Source organism: Simochromis diagramma, unplaced genomic scaffold, assembly GCF_900408965.1.
Source record: "Simochromis diagramma unplaced genomic scaffold, fSimDia1.1 OVJJ01000802.1, whole genome shotgun sequence".
In the NCBI taxonomy this organism is placed as follows: Eukaryota; Metazoa; Chordata; class Actinopteri; order Cichliformes; family Cichlidae; genus Simochromis; species Simochromis diagramma.
This window is the reverse complement of record NW_024387492.1, coordinates 21327238-21345437: the sequence shown is the minus strand read 5'-3', so window position 1 is coordinate 21345437 and position 18200 is coordinate 21327238. Positions and strand designations below refer to the sequence as shown.

Below are 18200 nucleotides of genomic sequence, written 5' to 3'. Positions count from 1 at the left end.
AAAACCACCTGACACGCACAGGCACACGCAGACATCATATGCATTTTTGAGTGCACCCTGTGCAAGCACTGACGCACATCCTGTGCATGTCTTCTGCTCTGTGTTTGTGTGCATGAGTGCGCAACCTGGTGTGTGCAGAAATGACACAGTGTGAAGTTTAAAGGCCCACACGTTTATGCTTTGAGGTGCAGATAGTAATCTCTGCTTTACATGATCTATTTCTGTGCACGGTCCGCCTCAACCACACACACACACACACACACACAGAAACAAAGACTCGTGGGTGACAACACATACAGTTATAGAAGAAAGCATGATGTGAGAGCCAGCGGGAGATAGAAAAGAGAAAGACGGAGGATTTTTGGATTACATAGTTCATCTCATCCTTGATACCAAGCCGCCTGTTTCACAGGAAGAGGAAGTGACACCGCTGACTCTCTCTCTCTCACACAACACACACACACACACACACACACACACACACACACACACACACACACACACACACACACACACACAGTTTCTTCTGCTATCCATCATATTTGCAACCAACACACATTTGAAAAGCAAAGAACGCAAAAGCCCAGTCCCTAATCTTCAGCCTCCAGTACACACTTCTTCCATCCATCATTTTTAGTGTAATCTTCACCGCAGCAGTCACTTCACGAGTCCTCCTTCATGAATTATCCTCCATCTGTTTATAGTCACTGCTGCATCAGTATTTTTCTTCCAGCACAAGCACTATTCTTGCACAGCTCCTTTACTCTACTACTCCGCTGCTTTGAACTCAAATGCAAAACATTTGTCCTTGGTGATCATTGTCAGGGGATGCTAGTGCTTATGACTGTTTTCTGTGTCTTGACCATTAACCTTCCCATTATTACTGGAAAAGGGGCTTATATCAACTACATTAAAACATTAATGGCCCACAAAAAAAATGATTTTCGACCTGACTTGCATATTAATTTTAATACAAAGCAGCTGTACAAGGTCGGGAATAAGATCTGCATTCAGTCTTTTGATGCTACAAAGCACATCATCTTGTTTTTTTCACACAGTAGTAGTGCGTTGAGGGAATGAATGCATTGTTCATCTGTGTTTTTCTAGTTTCTTGCACTATATGAGGCCGTGGAGGATGTTTTTTAGAGGGTAAGCCAAGAATATCGCATAAAAAATTATGTCAAGATTTCTATTTGATTAAGAGAAAATCATAAGATTACGCACTCGCTTTAAGATTTTTAAAAACTCAGCATCATGTTTCTTTGTGATCGTGGCATCAACTAGCAGAAAACTAATGCGTCATGTTAAGCATTGGGAAGTTATGTGTACACAGCAAAATCTCCAGTGTTAATTTAACACTGGAGATTTTGCTGTGTAGTACTTGTACTTTCCCTTCTTTAAAAAACCCCAACATGCTAAGTTTATGCTTCCTACGTCAGCGTCTTACAAGACAGATTGAGAATCTCTTTTGTTAGCATGTTCTGGTTTGACTTCCTGATAAAATAAAAGATCATTGGCAAGGACCACAACCTCAAACGGGTTATACAATGCTTACTGATAGGGAATGGTAGATGGATTTTAGGCCTCAGTTAAAGCCTTACACTGAGGTTTGGGGAAGGCGTCGCAGAGGATCAGTGGTGCTTCCCAAGCCAGGCAGATCCCTGTGGTACCAATGACGACAATAAACAGGCACACGGAGCGGGAAGGCATTTATAGACATACGACTGGAAGAGGGGTTTACGAGATCTTGCTCCTGAATTTTGGATAAATTATCCCCAATTGAAAAGAAATGAGTAACGTGAACGAACGATCTGACAGCTTCCAATAACACTGAATTACCGGAGACATTAGCATGACAGTTGTTGTCCCACTGCTTCACCTAAACAGCCAGTCATCTGCTTTAGCTGCTTCAGGAAATATATTGCCAGGGGAGCATAATTACTCTTTATCATAGTAAACTTATAGAGCACCTCATTTTCCTCTTATTTGGTGTTCACAACACCATCTATTCAGCACATTGGTGGGATGAACCAGAAACATTGACCACGTCAATAAAACCTGAAAATTTAACGACTGTGCTCTTAATCTAGCTGGGCCTTTAACTCGTTTCCAGGATGGTTGCTGAGTGGGCAAGACTGCTATTATTATTATTATTATTATTATTATTATTATTATCTTTACAACACGTGTGCTGACTTATTTTTTTTCTTTACTTTGAATTTAGGAGACTTAAAGTGATAATTACTGTCAGCTGAAAACTATTGAAAAATTGTGTAATATTGAGAATTGTTTGGCTTTGCAAATATGACATTTTCAAAATTAAACAAGAAGGATAAAATTAATGCCAAAGTTTTTTTTTCTTGCATTCAAAATTTGTGATTATATTTATTGAGTAGTAATGATTTGTTTAATTCTGTACAACAATTAATTCTCAAGATCCTTGCAAAACGTTACGGTATTAAACTGTATAAGAAGCCATGCAAAAGACATTTGTTATTTTCTTGTGTTTAGTCTTAGAAAAAGTATATTTGTCCTCAACAACTGGCATGAACAATTTTCTGGTACACACACACACACACACACACACACAGATATATATATATATATATATATATATATATATATATATATATATATATATATATATATATATATATATATATATATATATATATATATATGATGTAAGTTGTTTTTTTTTGTGTGTTTTTTTTTACATAAGCCTCATTTGTTTTTTTGGATTTTTTTTGTATATCAACAGAAAAAGCCACACCTTCTGTCAGTTGATGTCTGTTAATGACAGTTCCAGTAAAATGCGATGAGGTGATGTCATCATGAACTCAGAAGCTCAAACAGAGACATGAAGATAAGCTGTAACTTGACTTGTTTGGTAAAGGTATAAAACCTCAGGGCAGTAATTCCAGTTTGAGATGACAAAATCTGAGAATCAGTGACATGCATATGATGTCTGGCAATTCTGCACTTCTTGCTATGATACAAACCCCTGCTGCCAGCCTGGGGTATATGTTTGCTTTTATTACACCAAATATTATTTTATTTCATTTTTCAGGCAGATTGGCCATCATTGTGAAAGCAGAGTTAGAAGAGATGGGTATACATTTCCGTTGGATTTCCGTTGGATTTGGATCCTAACACAGCGTCTGCTTCTGCCTTTACGCACCATAATCAGCTCAGCTCGCAAAACTTTGGTCTTGGCAAACAAAAGCTCGACCTGATTATTGTGCGTGCGAGGAGGAAAATTAGATCATTTACCAAACAGTACAAAGCATGTTAATGAAAGAGAGTCACAGAAATGTGATTGCAGGCAGCGGGAACGTTAAAGTGAGCTCTATCATTTGCACTCCCAGCTGAGGTCGCACCTCCAATAACGAAGCTGGCCAGTTTCCCCGGCAACCAGCCGGGAGGAAACAGTTGAGAGTAATTCTGGTTAAATGAAAACAGCTCAAATGGCTCCTTGTCTTACCGTCTGTTTTTTCTTTATGAGCCTCCCTCTCTCGCTCATCACAGAAGAATCAGCCATTTTAAAAGACGGTTATTATTGCAGAGAAGCACGACTTCTTAAATGAAAACTCTACTCTTGCACAGATAGTTGAAATATTTTCAACTATTTTCAACATTTTTTCTACACAAACTGCATTTTTAAACAGTTTTCTTGACTTTTTTTTAATAATTAAAGTGACCTACTGTACTTTTCCTTATTATCTGCCTTAAAGAGTCTGTTAAAGTTGTGGATGCTCATATTAAACATGGCCAAAGTTTCAAATAATGAGGTCAGTGTAAGCTCAAATAATCCATGTGGCAGAAGTTTTGGCTTCAGACTGGTCGAAATGCTCCTTTTATACTGAGTGATTTAACGACAAAGAGAGGATGTCCTTATATGGACATCTCTGACTATCTTCTTATTGGGGAGTTTTTCCTTTCCGCTGTTGCCAAGTCTTTGCTCATAAGAGGTTGTGTAATTGTTGGGTTTTCTCTGTATTATTATAGGGTTCTTACCGTAGAATATAAAGCATGCTGTGGTGACTGCTACTACTTTTGATATTGCAATAGGCAACCAGTCACTAGAAGCTGGCTTAAAGGGCAAAATGTCACCTGAGCTATGAATTTATTTATATTACTGAGTTTTAAATATCTTCATAGATAATCACTGACTTGTCAAATTTGACCTCTATTCATTGCACCCGAAATGTTTTACCTAAACTAGCTCATAAATTACTCTATTTTGTGCGCAATGACTGGATGTCATATATTATTTTACACTATCCGGTCGTTAAGTGATGACGTGACGAATCCTACTTCCGGGCCTAAAGTAGTCTGCGTTTAATATGGCTTTTGTGTTGTTAACATGTTTAATGTTTTGTATTTTCTTCTATTTAATCTCAAACAGCTCCTAAAACAGTCAGTGATCACCGTTGACCTCCCTCGGCTTTTATTACCGCTAATCATTTATTTAAGCTCAGTTTTTAAAACCTTAGGATGTAACTACAGCCCAGCCCATGCAGCAGTATATGAATGACTAACCTCGTATTGTGGATGGATTATCTCAGTTGTTCTCCTGGCTGAAGTTTGGTCCTTTTACAGCATCCTGCCATGCGATTACATTTGTTCCTGACCACTGAGAACACTCACTTTAACTTTTATCGAGAGGAAAAAAAGTTAGCTTGTTTATATTATGCTAACATAGCTGTGTCGCTAGCGGTCACGTAGCACATCATTATATACCAGCTAGCCAAACTCCAGTAACCCTACAAACGTCACTGCTGTTTAGTTTTCTGTCTTCATTTATGTTGGAAGTGATAACAGAGCTGTGCGTTTTAATTTGTTTCCAAAACCCCGCAGTCAGGACATGCTATATTGTATTTCGATAGAAGCTAGTGAGCTAACCTCCTGCTAACTTCTAACTCCGTTAAATGTCATAAATTCTGTTTTCATGGATGCCTGGATGTTAAACTCAATTGTTACACCTGGTAGAGCAGAACGCTGATCATTTTATTAAAGATGAAAGACTTTAGACAGTTTTTCAACTCTCAGTAATGCCATAGTGATCGTTTGATATATGGACCTGCAGCGGAGTTTAGGCCCAGACACGGCTAGTGACGTCAGACTTTGCGACCGGGTAGTCGCGATATACAAGTACACAGTGGTTATTAGGTTTGTGGATCCTACCTGGTGCAACCGTTTGCTTTCTGGTCCGTTTATCAAGTCCACAAATTGCCCCTAGAGGAGAAAGACAGATGACAGAATTAGAGCATGATGGCACTCTTATGCAAAACTGCCAGTTTTAAACACACTCTGCGTGCTACATGCATACAAATGGCTGCCTCCTGCACTGGAGTCATGCTGATTTCTGACATATTGCCAAATGCCCATGCAGTCTGTATCGCAGTACGGTTGTGAAAAAAGCCCCCCACTGGACCGACGATATGAACATGGCTGGGGGATGTTTAACCCACCCACTGCCCAAAGCCACATTATCACCAAGATGTGACCCGCAGTATTTGCATAGTTTTGGCTTAGTGCTGCTTGTCCTGTAGTTCAAAACAGGAGCATCTTCAAAAAGCATGCAAATTTCCTTTTTGGCAGAGAGTTAAACATGACAATCAATATTTTTGTTCATCTTTGTCGATTAGGCTACACCCAGCAAAACCAGACATGTTATAAATAATCAAAATCTATGGGGGGCCTTAGAAATACTAAAAACGGCATTTGTATCACACTTGTCCTAAAAGGCCGGTCATCTGCGTTTGAGCAGTTAAAGCAATATTACTCTCTTTTTTTTTCATTAGATTTGGCAATTTTATATATGCAGCTTTTCCTTTCTGAACGGCTTCTTGGTCCACAAAAAACTGCCCTGGGGTTTTTTCAAAGATGACTGCCAAGTGGTGAGAAAAAAAGAGTAGAAATAATAATATTTCCCTTACAGCTCACTAATCTACAGCTCACCAATTAAAGCAGTTACACTGAGTCTATTTCATGCCTTTTAAACTGATGTGTAAAAATGATAAATTACTGTTTTAATTGGAGTATTGCTGAAGAGTACTTGGTAACCTTCAGTTGGTTGCCTAACAAACATCCAATGAAAATTATTTCCCTACAGCAAATAAGATTTTTAGTTTAGATGGATTAACTTTGTGGCAACAGTTTGGGGAAGGCCCTTTCCTGTTTCAGCATTACAATGGCTCCAGACATGAAGCCAGGTTCAAGAGGAAATGGTTTTCAAGTTTGGTGTGAAAACACTTGGCTGACATCAAGGCCATAAAACACTTTTGGGATGAACTGGAATGCGTGTTGTCAACCAGGTCTTTCATTCAGCAGCAGCGTTGTACTGAACCAGATTAAATCCCCGACTGAGGTGGGGAGAAGTTTATCCCAGGAGACCGACACCACACCTACCGCCAATTTAGAAACACCAGTTAACCTAACAAGCATGTCTTTGGACTGTAACAGGAAACTGGAGCACCCCGAGGAAACCCAGGCAGGCACATGCAAACTCCAAACAGAAATTCCTCAGCCATCTAGAAGGACAATTAATCTTCAGAAACAGTGGCCCCACATGAATCACAAGCCCCACTCTCCTTGATGAAAGTTCAGTGTTGCAGGGAATTATTACTTTCTGGCCGTCTCACCCTCAAAACACTCGGCAGCCTTGCTTTGGTATAGGATCATAACCAAAATACAACTAGTTGGCAACCAACTGAGTCAAGTGTCCAATTCCAAAGAGAGACATCACAGACCACACTCATCGGCACAGACTGACTCAGTCTGACTCCAGCGTGTTAACAGTTCTTCTGCATTTAGAAACTAGACAGCAGTTATTTTCAAAAACTCTTGCCCACAAGACTGACTGCAGTCCATCTGAGTTACACAAGGCACCCTGTGCAACTGCCTTGCGATCCATATGCAATCCAAAGATTCAAGGGAATCGGCAATGACTGATTTTTTCCTAGTTCTAAGGAGGTTTCTGTCCTATATTTCTTAATATCACTGAGCAAAGAGAGCAAAGGGTCTGCGCACTAATAAATTAATAAAAATGAAAAACAAGTCATTAAATATACTAAGGTGTCGTTTACCATAATTGGCAAGCCTGCCCAGTGAGTGCGTGGGAAACAAAAGTGCATTTGTGTTATTTCAGCAGTTACTGACGATTGAAAACTGTTCAGGTTTGAGGACGTCTCACATTTTTTAAAGGTGAGAAAGTTATAAGACACTCTCGGCGCGCGAATATCAGCGTAGAATTGAAATGGGTGTCAGCTAAAAACACACAGCAGCAATGCTTCTGTAATATCTTCAGAACAGCAAAGGTGACATGCTGATCCTGTGGTTTGTAATCATAAATTCCTAAAAACACGTCTTCAGTAGCTGAAGTCTCTGCTGCCATCTTAGAGGATTGGGAACATTTGACACTGCCATATCAAACCCCACAATGAATCCAGCAATAAGCAAATAAAAACACACGACATTCTGTCTTAGAGCTTCAGATCACTCATGTCATTTGTTTGTCATCTTGATTTTCGCTTTTCTTTTGTCACTTTTTTCTTTGGATGTGATGTTTTTCCATTGTTTTATTTTTTTTAAGCCCACTGGGGTTTCTGTTTAGTCTCACCTGCTGAGATTGGATTTTTTTTTCATCCCCAGATATTTTCTGAAGTGTTTTTATCTTTTGTATGGATATGCAAATCACTCACCCTAAACCTACAGTAGCAGCTGTCTCTGTTTTCACTGTGATAATATCAGACTGGGCAAACAAAGCCTGGGAACGGCACACCGATACCAGCTAGAGTGTTTAACGAAGTTTGTTCTTACAGATTTGCATTAACTTTTGATGAAAAACACAGGTTAGATTAAGCTGTAAAAGTAAATATCAATGCATAGTTCAATAATTATGATTTTTAAAAACCCAGACATTTGTGGTAGATCTTTTGTAATGAGCTTTAAGGGGGAAAAACCCTCATATGGATTACACATAATCAGTTTGCAATGTTTTTCTCATTCGATTAATCATTTTCATCATAATTTACCATTTAAAGTTCATCTGCTTACCCTAAATCTGTCTAACCTTCGTCACTTGGATTGACTACATTTCCCAAAATGCCTCTGGACACCCCCCAGAGAAAATGCCAGGGTTCAGCAGGGTTTTACCTACACTTGGACTCATCAGTGAAGTATGAAAGTGAGAGTTTCCCAGTGAGAGAAAGTGAGAAGTTTTTAATTGTGCAAACACTCATTGCAACGTATTCTGGTTCGGGTTTCGTTTCTGTGGGTGCAGATATTTAAATACTCCCGGTATGACTGCAGAGCGTCGGCACAAAATAGCGGCAGTAAATTCTGAGTGACTAACATCAGAAAGGGATGTATGTTGGTGTTTGAGATCACAGATTTTTAATCATTTTAAATCATATTATCATACTTAGACATCTAAGATTAAAAGAAAAATCAATACAAGCGAGCGTCTGGGTGTTAATGAAAGCAGGAGTTTGACTGTGTCATCTTACTTGTGAAGTAAGAAATAATTCCTACTACACTCATGATATGAAAGACTTGTATTTACTATTTACTGTTCACTGACCACTTTATTAGGTACACGTTGCTAGTACTGGATTACACACCCCTCTTGCCCCCTCGTACTTTTCCCTTTTTTGGTGAGCTGGTGTGAACTGTAACCTCAATTTCCTGTTCTTAGCTAACAAGAGTGGCAGACAGTGTGGTCTTCTGCTGCTGTAGCCCATCTACAGTACTTCAAGCTTCAATTTGTAATGCATTCAGAGATGCTCTTGGTTATAACAAGTGGTTATTGTGGCCTTCATGTCTGACCTCTGACATCTACGAGGCATTTACGACTGCTGTTCACTGGAGATAGTTGTGTGGGAAAATCCCTGTAAATCTGCAGTTTGATAGCAACAAAAAGTCACTTAAATCACCTTTCTTCCTTATTCTGATGCTTAGATTGAACTTCAGCTTGCAGGTTGTCTGGACCATGTCTACATGCCTAAGTACAGTGAAAAGGGAGATGGCCTCAGAAAGGAGTTGAAACTGGTTGGGATGAAGTAAAGGGCTGCAGCAAGACTCGGTATAAACAGTCCAAGAATAAGAAGAAAGAGCAGCATATAGATCACCTTTAAATCTTTCCAAATGTCTCCAAAAACTGAGAAAATATGCCAGTAAAACTGCATATAAATGGAAGGTGATCAAATTCTGTCTGATCACAAGTCCAAAGGCATCCAGTGTACAGTTATAGAAGACGTGTTGGCAGAGAAGGTGTTGTATTTGATTTCAGGCCCTTATAGCATACAGTGTCATGACAGAAAACAGCAGCTTTTACAATGATATTCAAAATTATTCAACTATAGTTTAAGTTGTCAAATTGGCAGTGTAGAGTACAGTAAAGGAGAACAGGATGACGGTGGTGTCATCTGGGATTTCCTGATTACAAAACACTGATTTAGCTCCACTGTCTGATGCATAAATGCATGAAGTGAGACTAATTACAAGCTGCTGAGAAAGTAGGCCAGTTTGAATAAAGGTCTCTCTTTCTCCTTCTCTCCATTTATTTCTGTAGCATCGCTATGTCCATTTGAAAAGCCGCAAACACACACACAAAAACACGCACAGCCCACAGCATGTTCAGCGCCTAACTTTGCGTAAAAAGAGATTAGATTTCAATATCAGCCTCTTTTCCCCCTCCCTCTACCTTTTTTGTTTAAAAACCTGCAATATAACTGGCTGATATGGACCAATGGACAATAAAGAGTTCATCGCTGATTGGCTGAGGGACAACTAATGTCCCAGCACATGACATGCTCGCACACTGTTCTCCTTTTTCCCTTCTTTCTTCACCTCCTCCAGTCCTCCAGTCCTCCACTCCTCCACGTGTATAACGGTATGAAACTAAACCACTGTGGAACAATTTATCTGGTACACCCAGTCAACCACCTCATTAGGCTTTGTGTGTGCATATGTGTGGATGTGTCTTAATAATTCACCCGTCGCTGTCAGGACCTCGGTCACCAGAGCGCTCTCAGGTTCCTTTACAGCTCTCAGGTGATCGCACACACTCACACACACACACAGGGAAAAATTGTGCAATTGCATTCAAAAGCAGCACAATGCAATGAGATAAACTTTATACGAGTTCAGTGTGCTGTTCGCTGAGCGCAGTGTTAGCGTGCTGTGGGTGCATTATGTTGCAAAGCAGATTGTGCACTTCTTTGTTAGTAATAATCCACTCTGAGGTGTCTCATACAATGGTAGTACAACAACAGAGTGAGTGAGGCAAAGGACAACAATATACAGAGTGGAACAAAGTTCCTATTGTCAAATCTTTTGTCATGGAGTGAAATCCAGCAAGGTTAAATGATATAATCTGAATATCAGCGGCTATTTTTTCACTGAACTATGACATGTGGAATGTATTTTTTGGCAGTAAAATATGAAATATGAGAACGAACTACTAGATGTAACCCTATTTGGTTCTCTTTCAACTTTTCAAACTGTTTATCAGTCAAAACTACAATATTTACTCTTTATATTAGGGTCTATAGGTTCATGTGCACGTGCATGCTTTTACCACCGAATCAGTTCCGAATGAACACCCTGCACACCAGTGAGTCCGAGCTACAATGAAAGCTGTGTGCATCTGTATGTGTGAAGGGCTTATGTCTTCACACCATGCCATACATCTGCAGTCATTTCAAATTCTCCAGCTATGATGTGTGCACTGTGATAATTGACAGCGAATGCTAACCTAACACGTCTGCAGCGAACCGGCTGCAGCACAGTCAGCGGTGAGACAGACGAAGAGACAGGAGGAGAGGCAGAGCGCTGCAATAAGAAGTATGTGAAAAGAAAAATGGAGGTTGTCAAACAGACATTTGGAATTGAATTCTCTGAATTCTTGTGTTGAATTCCAACTATTCAAAGTAATTTAAGCCTTGCTATTGTTTTTTGAGCCAAACCGGACACCGTGAGTCCAAAGTTCCTGCTGCATGCATAAGACTTTCTGGACAGTGGCATCTTGCAGATAAATGTAATGTAATCAGAAGAGGATTCTGGTCACAGCATGAATATATGTGTGGTAACATGACAGATAAGAAATATTTATTACATCTATGACAAATCCAACAAGGAGACATGTTTGAAAGCCTTGAAGAAAACTGGACATTGAGTTTTTCAATTTGAATTTTGAAATAATGGTTAAGAGATCCTTTATTATTTGGCATAATTCTCCCACTATTTAAATTTAAAGCTGTAAAGAAGCTGTTGTGTAAGATTAACAGTCTAAACGCTGTATTTTTAAACTCAGTATAAGCCCAACTTTTTGAGGTGTGGAGGTTTTTCAGAGGACTGTGACTTCTGTCTGCTAAACATTTGGTTTTCAGACTTTTTTGTTCTCCAGGCAGAACAAGAGAAAAGCCTATGTGAATAATAAAGTAGCCCCTAGCTTATCTGATCTGGTCTTCTTTGATTGTATTGTCATTCGCAGCCACTTTTGACAGCCCTTCAGTGGAATCTGGACCTATATCTTCTTATCAGACACTTCCACACATTGTTCTTCTGGTTCATATCCAGTGCTCTTTTGAAGCAGTTGAAGGGATGTTTAGTTTCACAAGTGCCTTTTGAGCTACATGTCATATGTTATCATTCAAGAGCCTCCACAATAGCTTTTGCAATACTGCCTATAGGTAATTTCTCCTTTAGGTGGTGGGTCACACTTGTGGTTAGTTGTAATTTGCCCCACAAAAGAAACAAGCTGTTTACCGTGTTTGCAAAGGCCTTTGATGAGCCATGCCATCACCTGGAAACTGCACAAGCAGCCTGGGTTTTTTCTGTGACAGAGGCTTTTTAGGGGAAATGAGTTAAAACAAAGGAGAGACACAGTGAATTTGCAAGTCATTCATAATGTTTTTCACAGTTATACTTCAACAATAATGTATGGATTTCACAAAATCCCACAACACCTCACAGAACACCAGTCATCCAGGAACCACGGCATGACGAAAAGTAGCACAATCAACTGCTTCACTGAGTCTGACTCAAATTCCCACATCAGGCACTGGTGACAACAGCCGAGCGGTTGAGCCCGTTCGGTGCAGCTCTACTCCGAGCTGCTTTCACAGCTCTTAACTCTTCTGTTCATTATCCAGTGAAAGTGTCGAGCATGCACGATGCTGATTGTCAGCGTGTGAGGATGGCATGGGTAAATCTCCAGAGAATTCACAGTGAGCGCGTGTCATTTGTCCAACCTCCCGGACCTTCTAACCAGGCACCCCACTGCTGTAGTGAAAGAGTGTCTGAAGTGGACTACTTCCTGCTGTGTGCACGTGAGAAACGGCATTTTTGATAGTAGTCCTGTGCTGATTCTAACAACAAACGGTCAGCAGTTTAGAGGCACTTCCCAGTCACACAGCAACAAGTTCCATTTGTGTCTTTTTGCTAGTTTGTGACTTAATTGTGATTTAACATCAAACAAGCAACAAGTGAGTTGGCAAAAACTGAAGAACGGTATCCACGGCGCTGTCTGCAACTTTTCCTCTCTCTTTCATTACTTGGTGGGAACATTTGACGGCACTTACACTACTGTTATCTTCACTTTACTTTCACTTGTCTGCTAAAATTAAAGGAGTGAAGAATAAATACATTATACAGTTTAAGTTTTCTTATCTTGTTTCTGTTACGTGTTATTTCATTAATAAATGTATTGATTTCTTCGTTACAATTCTTTCTCTGTTTTAGCCAAACTTTATGTTAAACAAGAAAAATATATATTTCCGTCCCTTTTTCTTGAAGTTAGAGCCAAAGAAGACTCAATATCAGTATCAGGCCTGAGAAGGTCAGAACAGTACATCACCAGACGTAATTTTAATGTCCTTGAATTTATACTGTGCTTTTCTAGTCTTACTGACCACTCAAAGCACTTTAAACAATTACATTTTTAGCCGTACATTCATACAGCACTTTATTCTACACACTTAAAGCACTTGATCTTATTCATCATCATCTTTGACCAACATCCGGGTCGGTTGTAACAACCTTGTTACAACTAAAGAAAGTTGCACTGAATTTTTTCGTTTTTGGTGACTGATTGTGAATCGCTCACAATCATAACAAACTGGTCGACCTGAAGTTGAACAAGCAACAACCTCAAACTCAAGTTGGGAGGCAACTTTCAATCTGAAAGCAATCGCGCAGGTCGCCTGGTGGAAAGTAACTTGTTGCCAAACATTCGCGGTCTGATTCAGACAGACTGTGATCACTCGTAGGCAGCTGGTTGTCACCACCATCCTGCAGCATTTGCATCACTATTTATGATATGATATATTTTATAATCTCCTTTGGGAAATTCGCTGTGGACTTAACTGCTTCCCAGGAAACATCTTAGCAAAGAGTCAATAAACATTAAAATAAAATAAAAATAAATGAATCGACAAATAAAGGAAAGTAGTCTATTTATAATCACAAACACAAACCACTCAACTTAAAGGCAACGAACACATATTGCACAGATAACTTCAAAAACTGTTATTTAAAAGCTTTATTGAAGCTAAATGATTTTTTTAAATTCTTGGGTTGGAATTCCAGGACTCTATTTTGGGATTTATGGAGGAATTTCCTAGTTTCATTTTCTAATCTTTGAGATCCTGGAAGTAGTTATCGTCAATTTCTGTTCAATGTGTATTTCTGTGTATGTCAACACCAACAGTGAATTGCTGTATCAACACAACCAGACTGCATGTAATTGACAACTTGACCCCAGTCAATTGCAAACTGCTGGCAGATGAACTCTGTCTTATTTCCATGTTAACACATTAAAATTGCGTTGAAGAAGGCAACTGACTACACATACCCAGTCCCATTCTTCAGAGCAACCGTTTCAAAGGCAATGAGATTACAAGTTCATTGCACACAGTTGCCATAATTTTTGTTAGTGTCACCAACCACTGGTTGCCCTAGGGTGACTATAGCATAATGTACATCTCTTCAGGAAGGAACCAGAGTACCCAGAGGGAGCCCATGCAGTCACAGGGAGAATAACACTCCGAAGGCCCCAGATGGGGTTCGAACTAGCAACTTTCTTGGAGTGAGGTGACTGTGCTACCCGCTGTTATTGTAGGTTGTTACATATGTAGCTTGTTGTTACATAAGATCACACTGCTTCACCGACATAAATGACTTTCCAGACAGCTGCTGCTTAAATCTGGCATACTGATCCATGCAGGCAGCTGCCCTTGAGCTAACACCGCTGTTACGGCCAAGCCACCGGACTATCCATAGGCTTAAGAATGGTGTGTCCCAAATGCTAACACAGCAACTTCTAAATTAAAATGCTCCTGAAACTGTGCCAGCCCTGGCACAAGCATGATATATGTCAAAAAAAATCTCCAAGACATTAAGCCAAGGACTGTTAGCACTTTATGAACCTTTTCAACTCCGCTGCGTGCTGCTTGTACAAGGGTCGCTTGCTGTATGTTGGGAAGACATAAGAGTTCCCACAAGGCCTAAGTAATAAATTAATTGAATGTTTAGTGCTGAAAGTCTTCTCACACCTCATGCATGTTCTCCATACGCCTGTCCTCCCTGGTAACAGTGCACTTGTGTGTGTGCGTGCCTCGATGCTTGCTCCTACGCAGTAGCTACACCGCGATGGCCATCTGAGGTGGCAGTAGGACAGATGGTACGTAGGTCGGCCTTCCCCCGTGCACGCTCTCAAACATCCATCCATCACTGACACGTGCACGCACAGAGTCAGCAGCATGTTCCCTGACAGCAGAATACATACTGTAATCATCTCTTCAGCTGCAGGCTACAAATGCCACCAACACCATGAGCACATTCAGGACTCATTTCTGTAGCTGCTTTTTCCTTCTGCAGCTTTGACTGGCGGAAAAGAGGCATTCATCTGCAGTTATTCTTGCCATATTTCTCATTATTTCACAGTCTCCAAAGCTTTTTACTGTTTCTATAAATAGCATGCGCATGGTGTCCATTGTAGTCTAAAATTAGCCACCATCCCTGAACAAAAAGATAATAAAAACACACAAATGCATTATTTATATAAAATTGTTATTGATTCCACTTTTGCGATTTGACTTTTACTTTTCATTAATTATGAATCTATCATTTCTTTCACTTTTGTTTTATACTTTTTTTTTATCTTTCTTACAATTTATCATAAAATGTTACTTATTTGATAACTGCATGCTTTTGTAGAGAAGCTCTTTGTTTGAACTTTCTGTCACACATTAAACATCAAACAAATGCTCTGAGATCCAGAAAGTCATATTGGCTGCAGCTTGGCTGCATGCTGCCCTTCAGCTGTTTCAAACCTGCACTTCAGACCTCACCCTGCCAATCATGTGCACTGCTGTGAGTGTCCTTGAGCAGGATCTTACCACCTGTTGCATGCAGTTGCGTTTGACCCTGATCTTTGACCTCTGACCTAATGGAACCCAGCCTGCAGAGATGACCACTACGAGATGATAATGTAAATCTTCTTTGGAAATGAAGACAGGCTGACATATTTTCCAGGAGAGTACAGAGGGAGAGGGAGAGAGGGAGTGAGAGCAGGAAGAGCGGCAGGGCCGAGCCGTTAGTCGCAGTCTCCCCGGCTGGGGCCCCTCTCTATACGGCAACACGTCATGGAACATTCCCGGAACCAGCCAGCGCACCACCCACCATCTCTCTCTCCCTCTCATACACAGACACATACACAGAGGAAACAAACGATGAGCATATGAGATAAAGTCACCCCCATCCGAAAAAGAAATGGCCAGTGTTCCCCTGTTCGTTTTCGGCAAGCACAGTGTAAACCAACGCTTAGGTACTGTAGCAACAAGAGTCGTTTGTGACTCTCTGAGGAGTGTCACACTGATCATACTGTAGCAGCAACAAGGAAATACCAAAGAGTGCGCGGAGGTCACAGCTTCAACTCACTTTTGAACATTCCACGCGCGCTATAGAGTGATTAAAGAAGTCCCACATGAACGTCAGAGAGAACTGCAGGTGAAGGTCTATTAATCAAACCAACCTGCCGTGGGTTTGTGCTAAAAACAAATCAACCTTTGGACGCAAAAATCACACCAATCACACACCATCCGAGCTTCCACTTTCATCGCTTCCTATCCACCAACACGTACCCTCCCTCTCTTCCTCACTGTCTGTCTCTTCCCCGGCCTTGCAACCAGCCTGGCCGGGCAGGCTACTGCAAATTCCTCAGGATATTACGCAACCTGGGTAATCTGCATGCAATGCAATGCGTGCCCGGGGTATTCCCCCAGCATAGCCTTGCCTTTATAAGCTAAGCAAAAGCTCAAGTGCCTTGAAAAGATGCCATAAATGTCCACCATGGCGCATAAAATCCCACTGTCAGTGTGATGTGTGTGAGAATATGATCCGTAAGCTTTCGTTTTCCCCTCTCCGCTCTTACCTTCTGTCTGCGCTCCGGCTGCGCGTCTCCGTGCGAAAATGACAACAAGCAGCCCGGTGACAGCAGATCCGATTCCGGGCGAGCTTCGCTCGTCGCTCCGCTACAAACAGCCAGGGGGTGGTTGTTAGAAATCCACAACAATCGAGGGGGGAGCGCTGAAAACGTCGCAGAGAAGAAGCCGACGAGGAAAAGTTGCGCGTAAAATTGGAAGGAATCCTCTGCGAGCGGATTTCTGCTGCCAGAGCTCCACTCCTGCAGTCAGACAGACAGTAAATGTGTGCGTCTGACTGTGTTGTGAGTGTGTATGTGTGCGTGTGTCAGGGTGAAATCAGGAGACACATACACACGCACACACACACTCATACGCACACGGGGGTTATTCCAAGCGCCACTTCCCAGAATAGCAGCATAGAGGAGAGTGAGAGTGAGAGAGACGGAGCGGCAGAGAGCGAGGAGAGAGGGCGTGTGTGTGTGTGTGCGTGTGCGTGTCCGCTTGCAGGCGCGCGTCCGTGCAAATGTGTGTGCCGCTGTGACGTCGTCGGATCCCCCAACGCGCAACCAGGGCAGAGGGAGGGGAGGGGAGGAGGAGCAGTGGCCGAGGAGGAGGCTCTGTCTGCCGGCAGAGAGAGAGCAGGATTCCCCGGTCACCTCTGGAGCGACCTGTCTGTCTGACTGCCTGCCTGTCTCCGTGCCTTCTTTTTGCTTGCACATCCATAGATATATAGTAAAATGGAACACATTCAAAAGCATTATTTGCAAATTGTACTTAAAAATCTAGCACATGTCGTCGTATTAAAAAAATCAAATATTTCTATTGTTTACAGATGACACGACCTTATTGAATTATAGATGTCCACAGATATTATTAATATTATATATGTGTTTGTTTTATTTCATCTTCTTACCTTTTCTTATGGGTTTACTGCACAGCTGGATGCAGGGTACATGTCTTAATTCCCCATGGCAGCAAATGAACCCGTTCACCTCATTTCCCTCTTTCTCTAATACAGTGTGTGCATGCAGTCACTGCTGGAATATTTAGGCTCCCGCATGTGCAGTGTATTGATTTGATTAAACGGATTAATTGAGAATTATCGCTGGTAGCAGACACATATGGGCCTACCATGGGCTGTTTTTGACGCATTAAAGGGCAGGTATGGGATTAGCATGGACCAGATGTGGCCCAAATGTCTCACCTGACTTGACACTTGGCTGGACCCCGAACCAAGAGTATGAATGAGGGGCTGCATGTTTTGCCACTCCTCTACTTTCATTATTATGCATGTACCTTCTGGTTGAGGAACAGGATTGAAACCCTTAGTTTGAAGTTTTCACCTGCAGAACATGAAGCTTGTTTTCTCATTCAATCTCTTTTCCCACTACAGAAACATTTGGAGCTGCTCGATGCTGGCTCCACCACTAAATAGAGCATTGGAGAGATAAACAGAACATCTCATTATTGCTCAGTCTTGTTTGCTTTTGGTAGCATGAGCACAAAGCCTGAAAAATTATTTTCTTTCTGCTTAATGGCACAGATGCTACTGTTTTTTGTTATTTTAGCTGTTACTGGTTAGCATGGTTTATAAAGTGCATTCTTCTTCTTCTTCTACAAGACCTACATCATGAGTAATTGATCCCTAAATCACACACTTTAACTGAGTATTGCCTTCACCACTTCTGCGAAATTAGAGTGTTTGATTTTAAGACAGGGGACTTAAAATCTTAGTCTTTCAGAGAAAATAGTTTTTATCCAAGCAAA

The 18200-nt window shown here is 41.0% G+C and overlaps 1 protein-coding gene across 6 annotated transcripts in view; it reads right to left on the bottom strand.

Moving 5' to 3' along the window:
• hivep2a (HIVEP zinc finger 2a) overlaps positions 1 to 16924 on the bottom strand; it is a 118633-nt gene extending 101709 nt beyond the window's left edge. For 5 of the 6 annotated variants that reach the window (XM_040017189.1, XM_040017192.1, XM_040017190.1 and 2 more), the window contains exons 1-2: positions 16442 to 16924; positions 5188 to 5238 (exon numbers count right to left, since the gene is read on the bottom strand). The gene's annotated coding sequence lies outside the window, so the exon portion shown is untranslated. The remainder of the gene's footprint in view (positions 1 to 5187; positions 5239 to 16441) is intronic. The other variant, XM_040017193.1, reaches the window with a different exon arrangement.
• Between the last annotated feature and the right edge of the window lie 1276 nt (positions 16925 to 18200).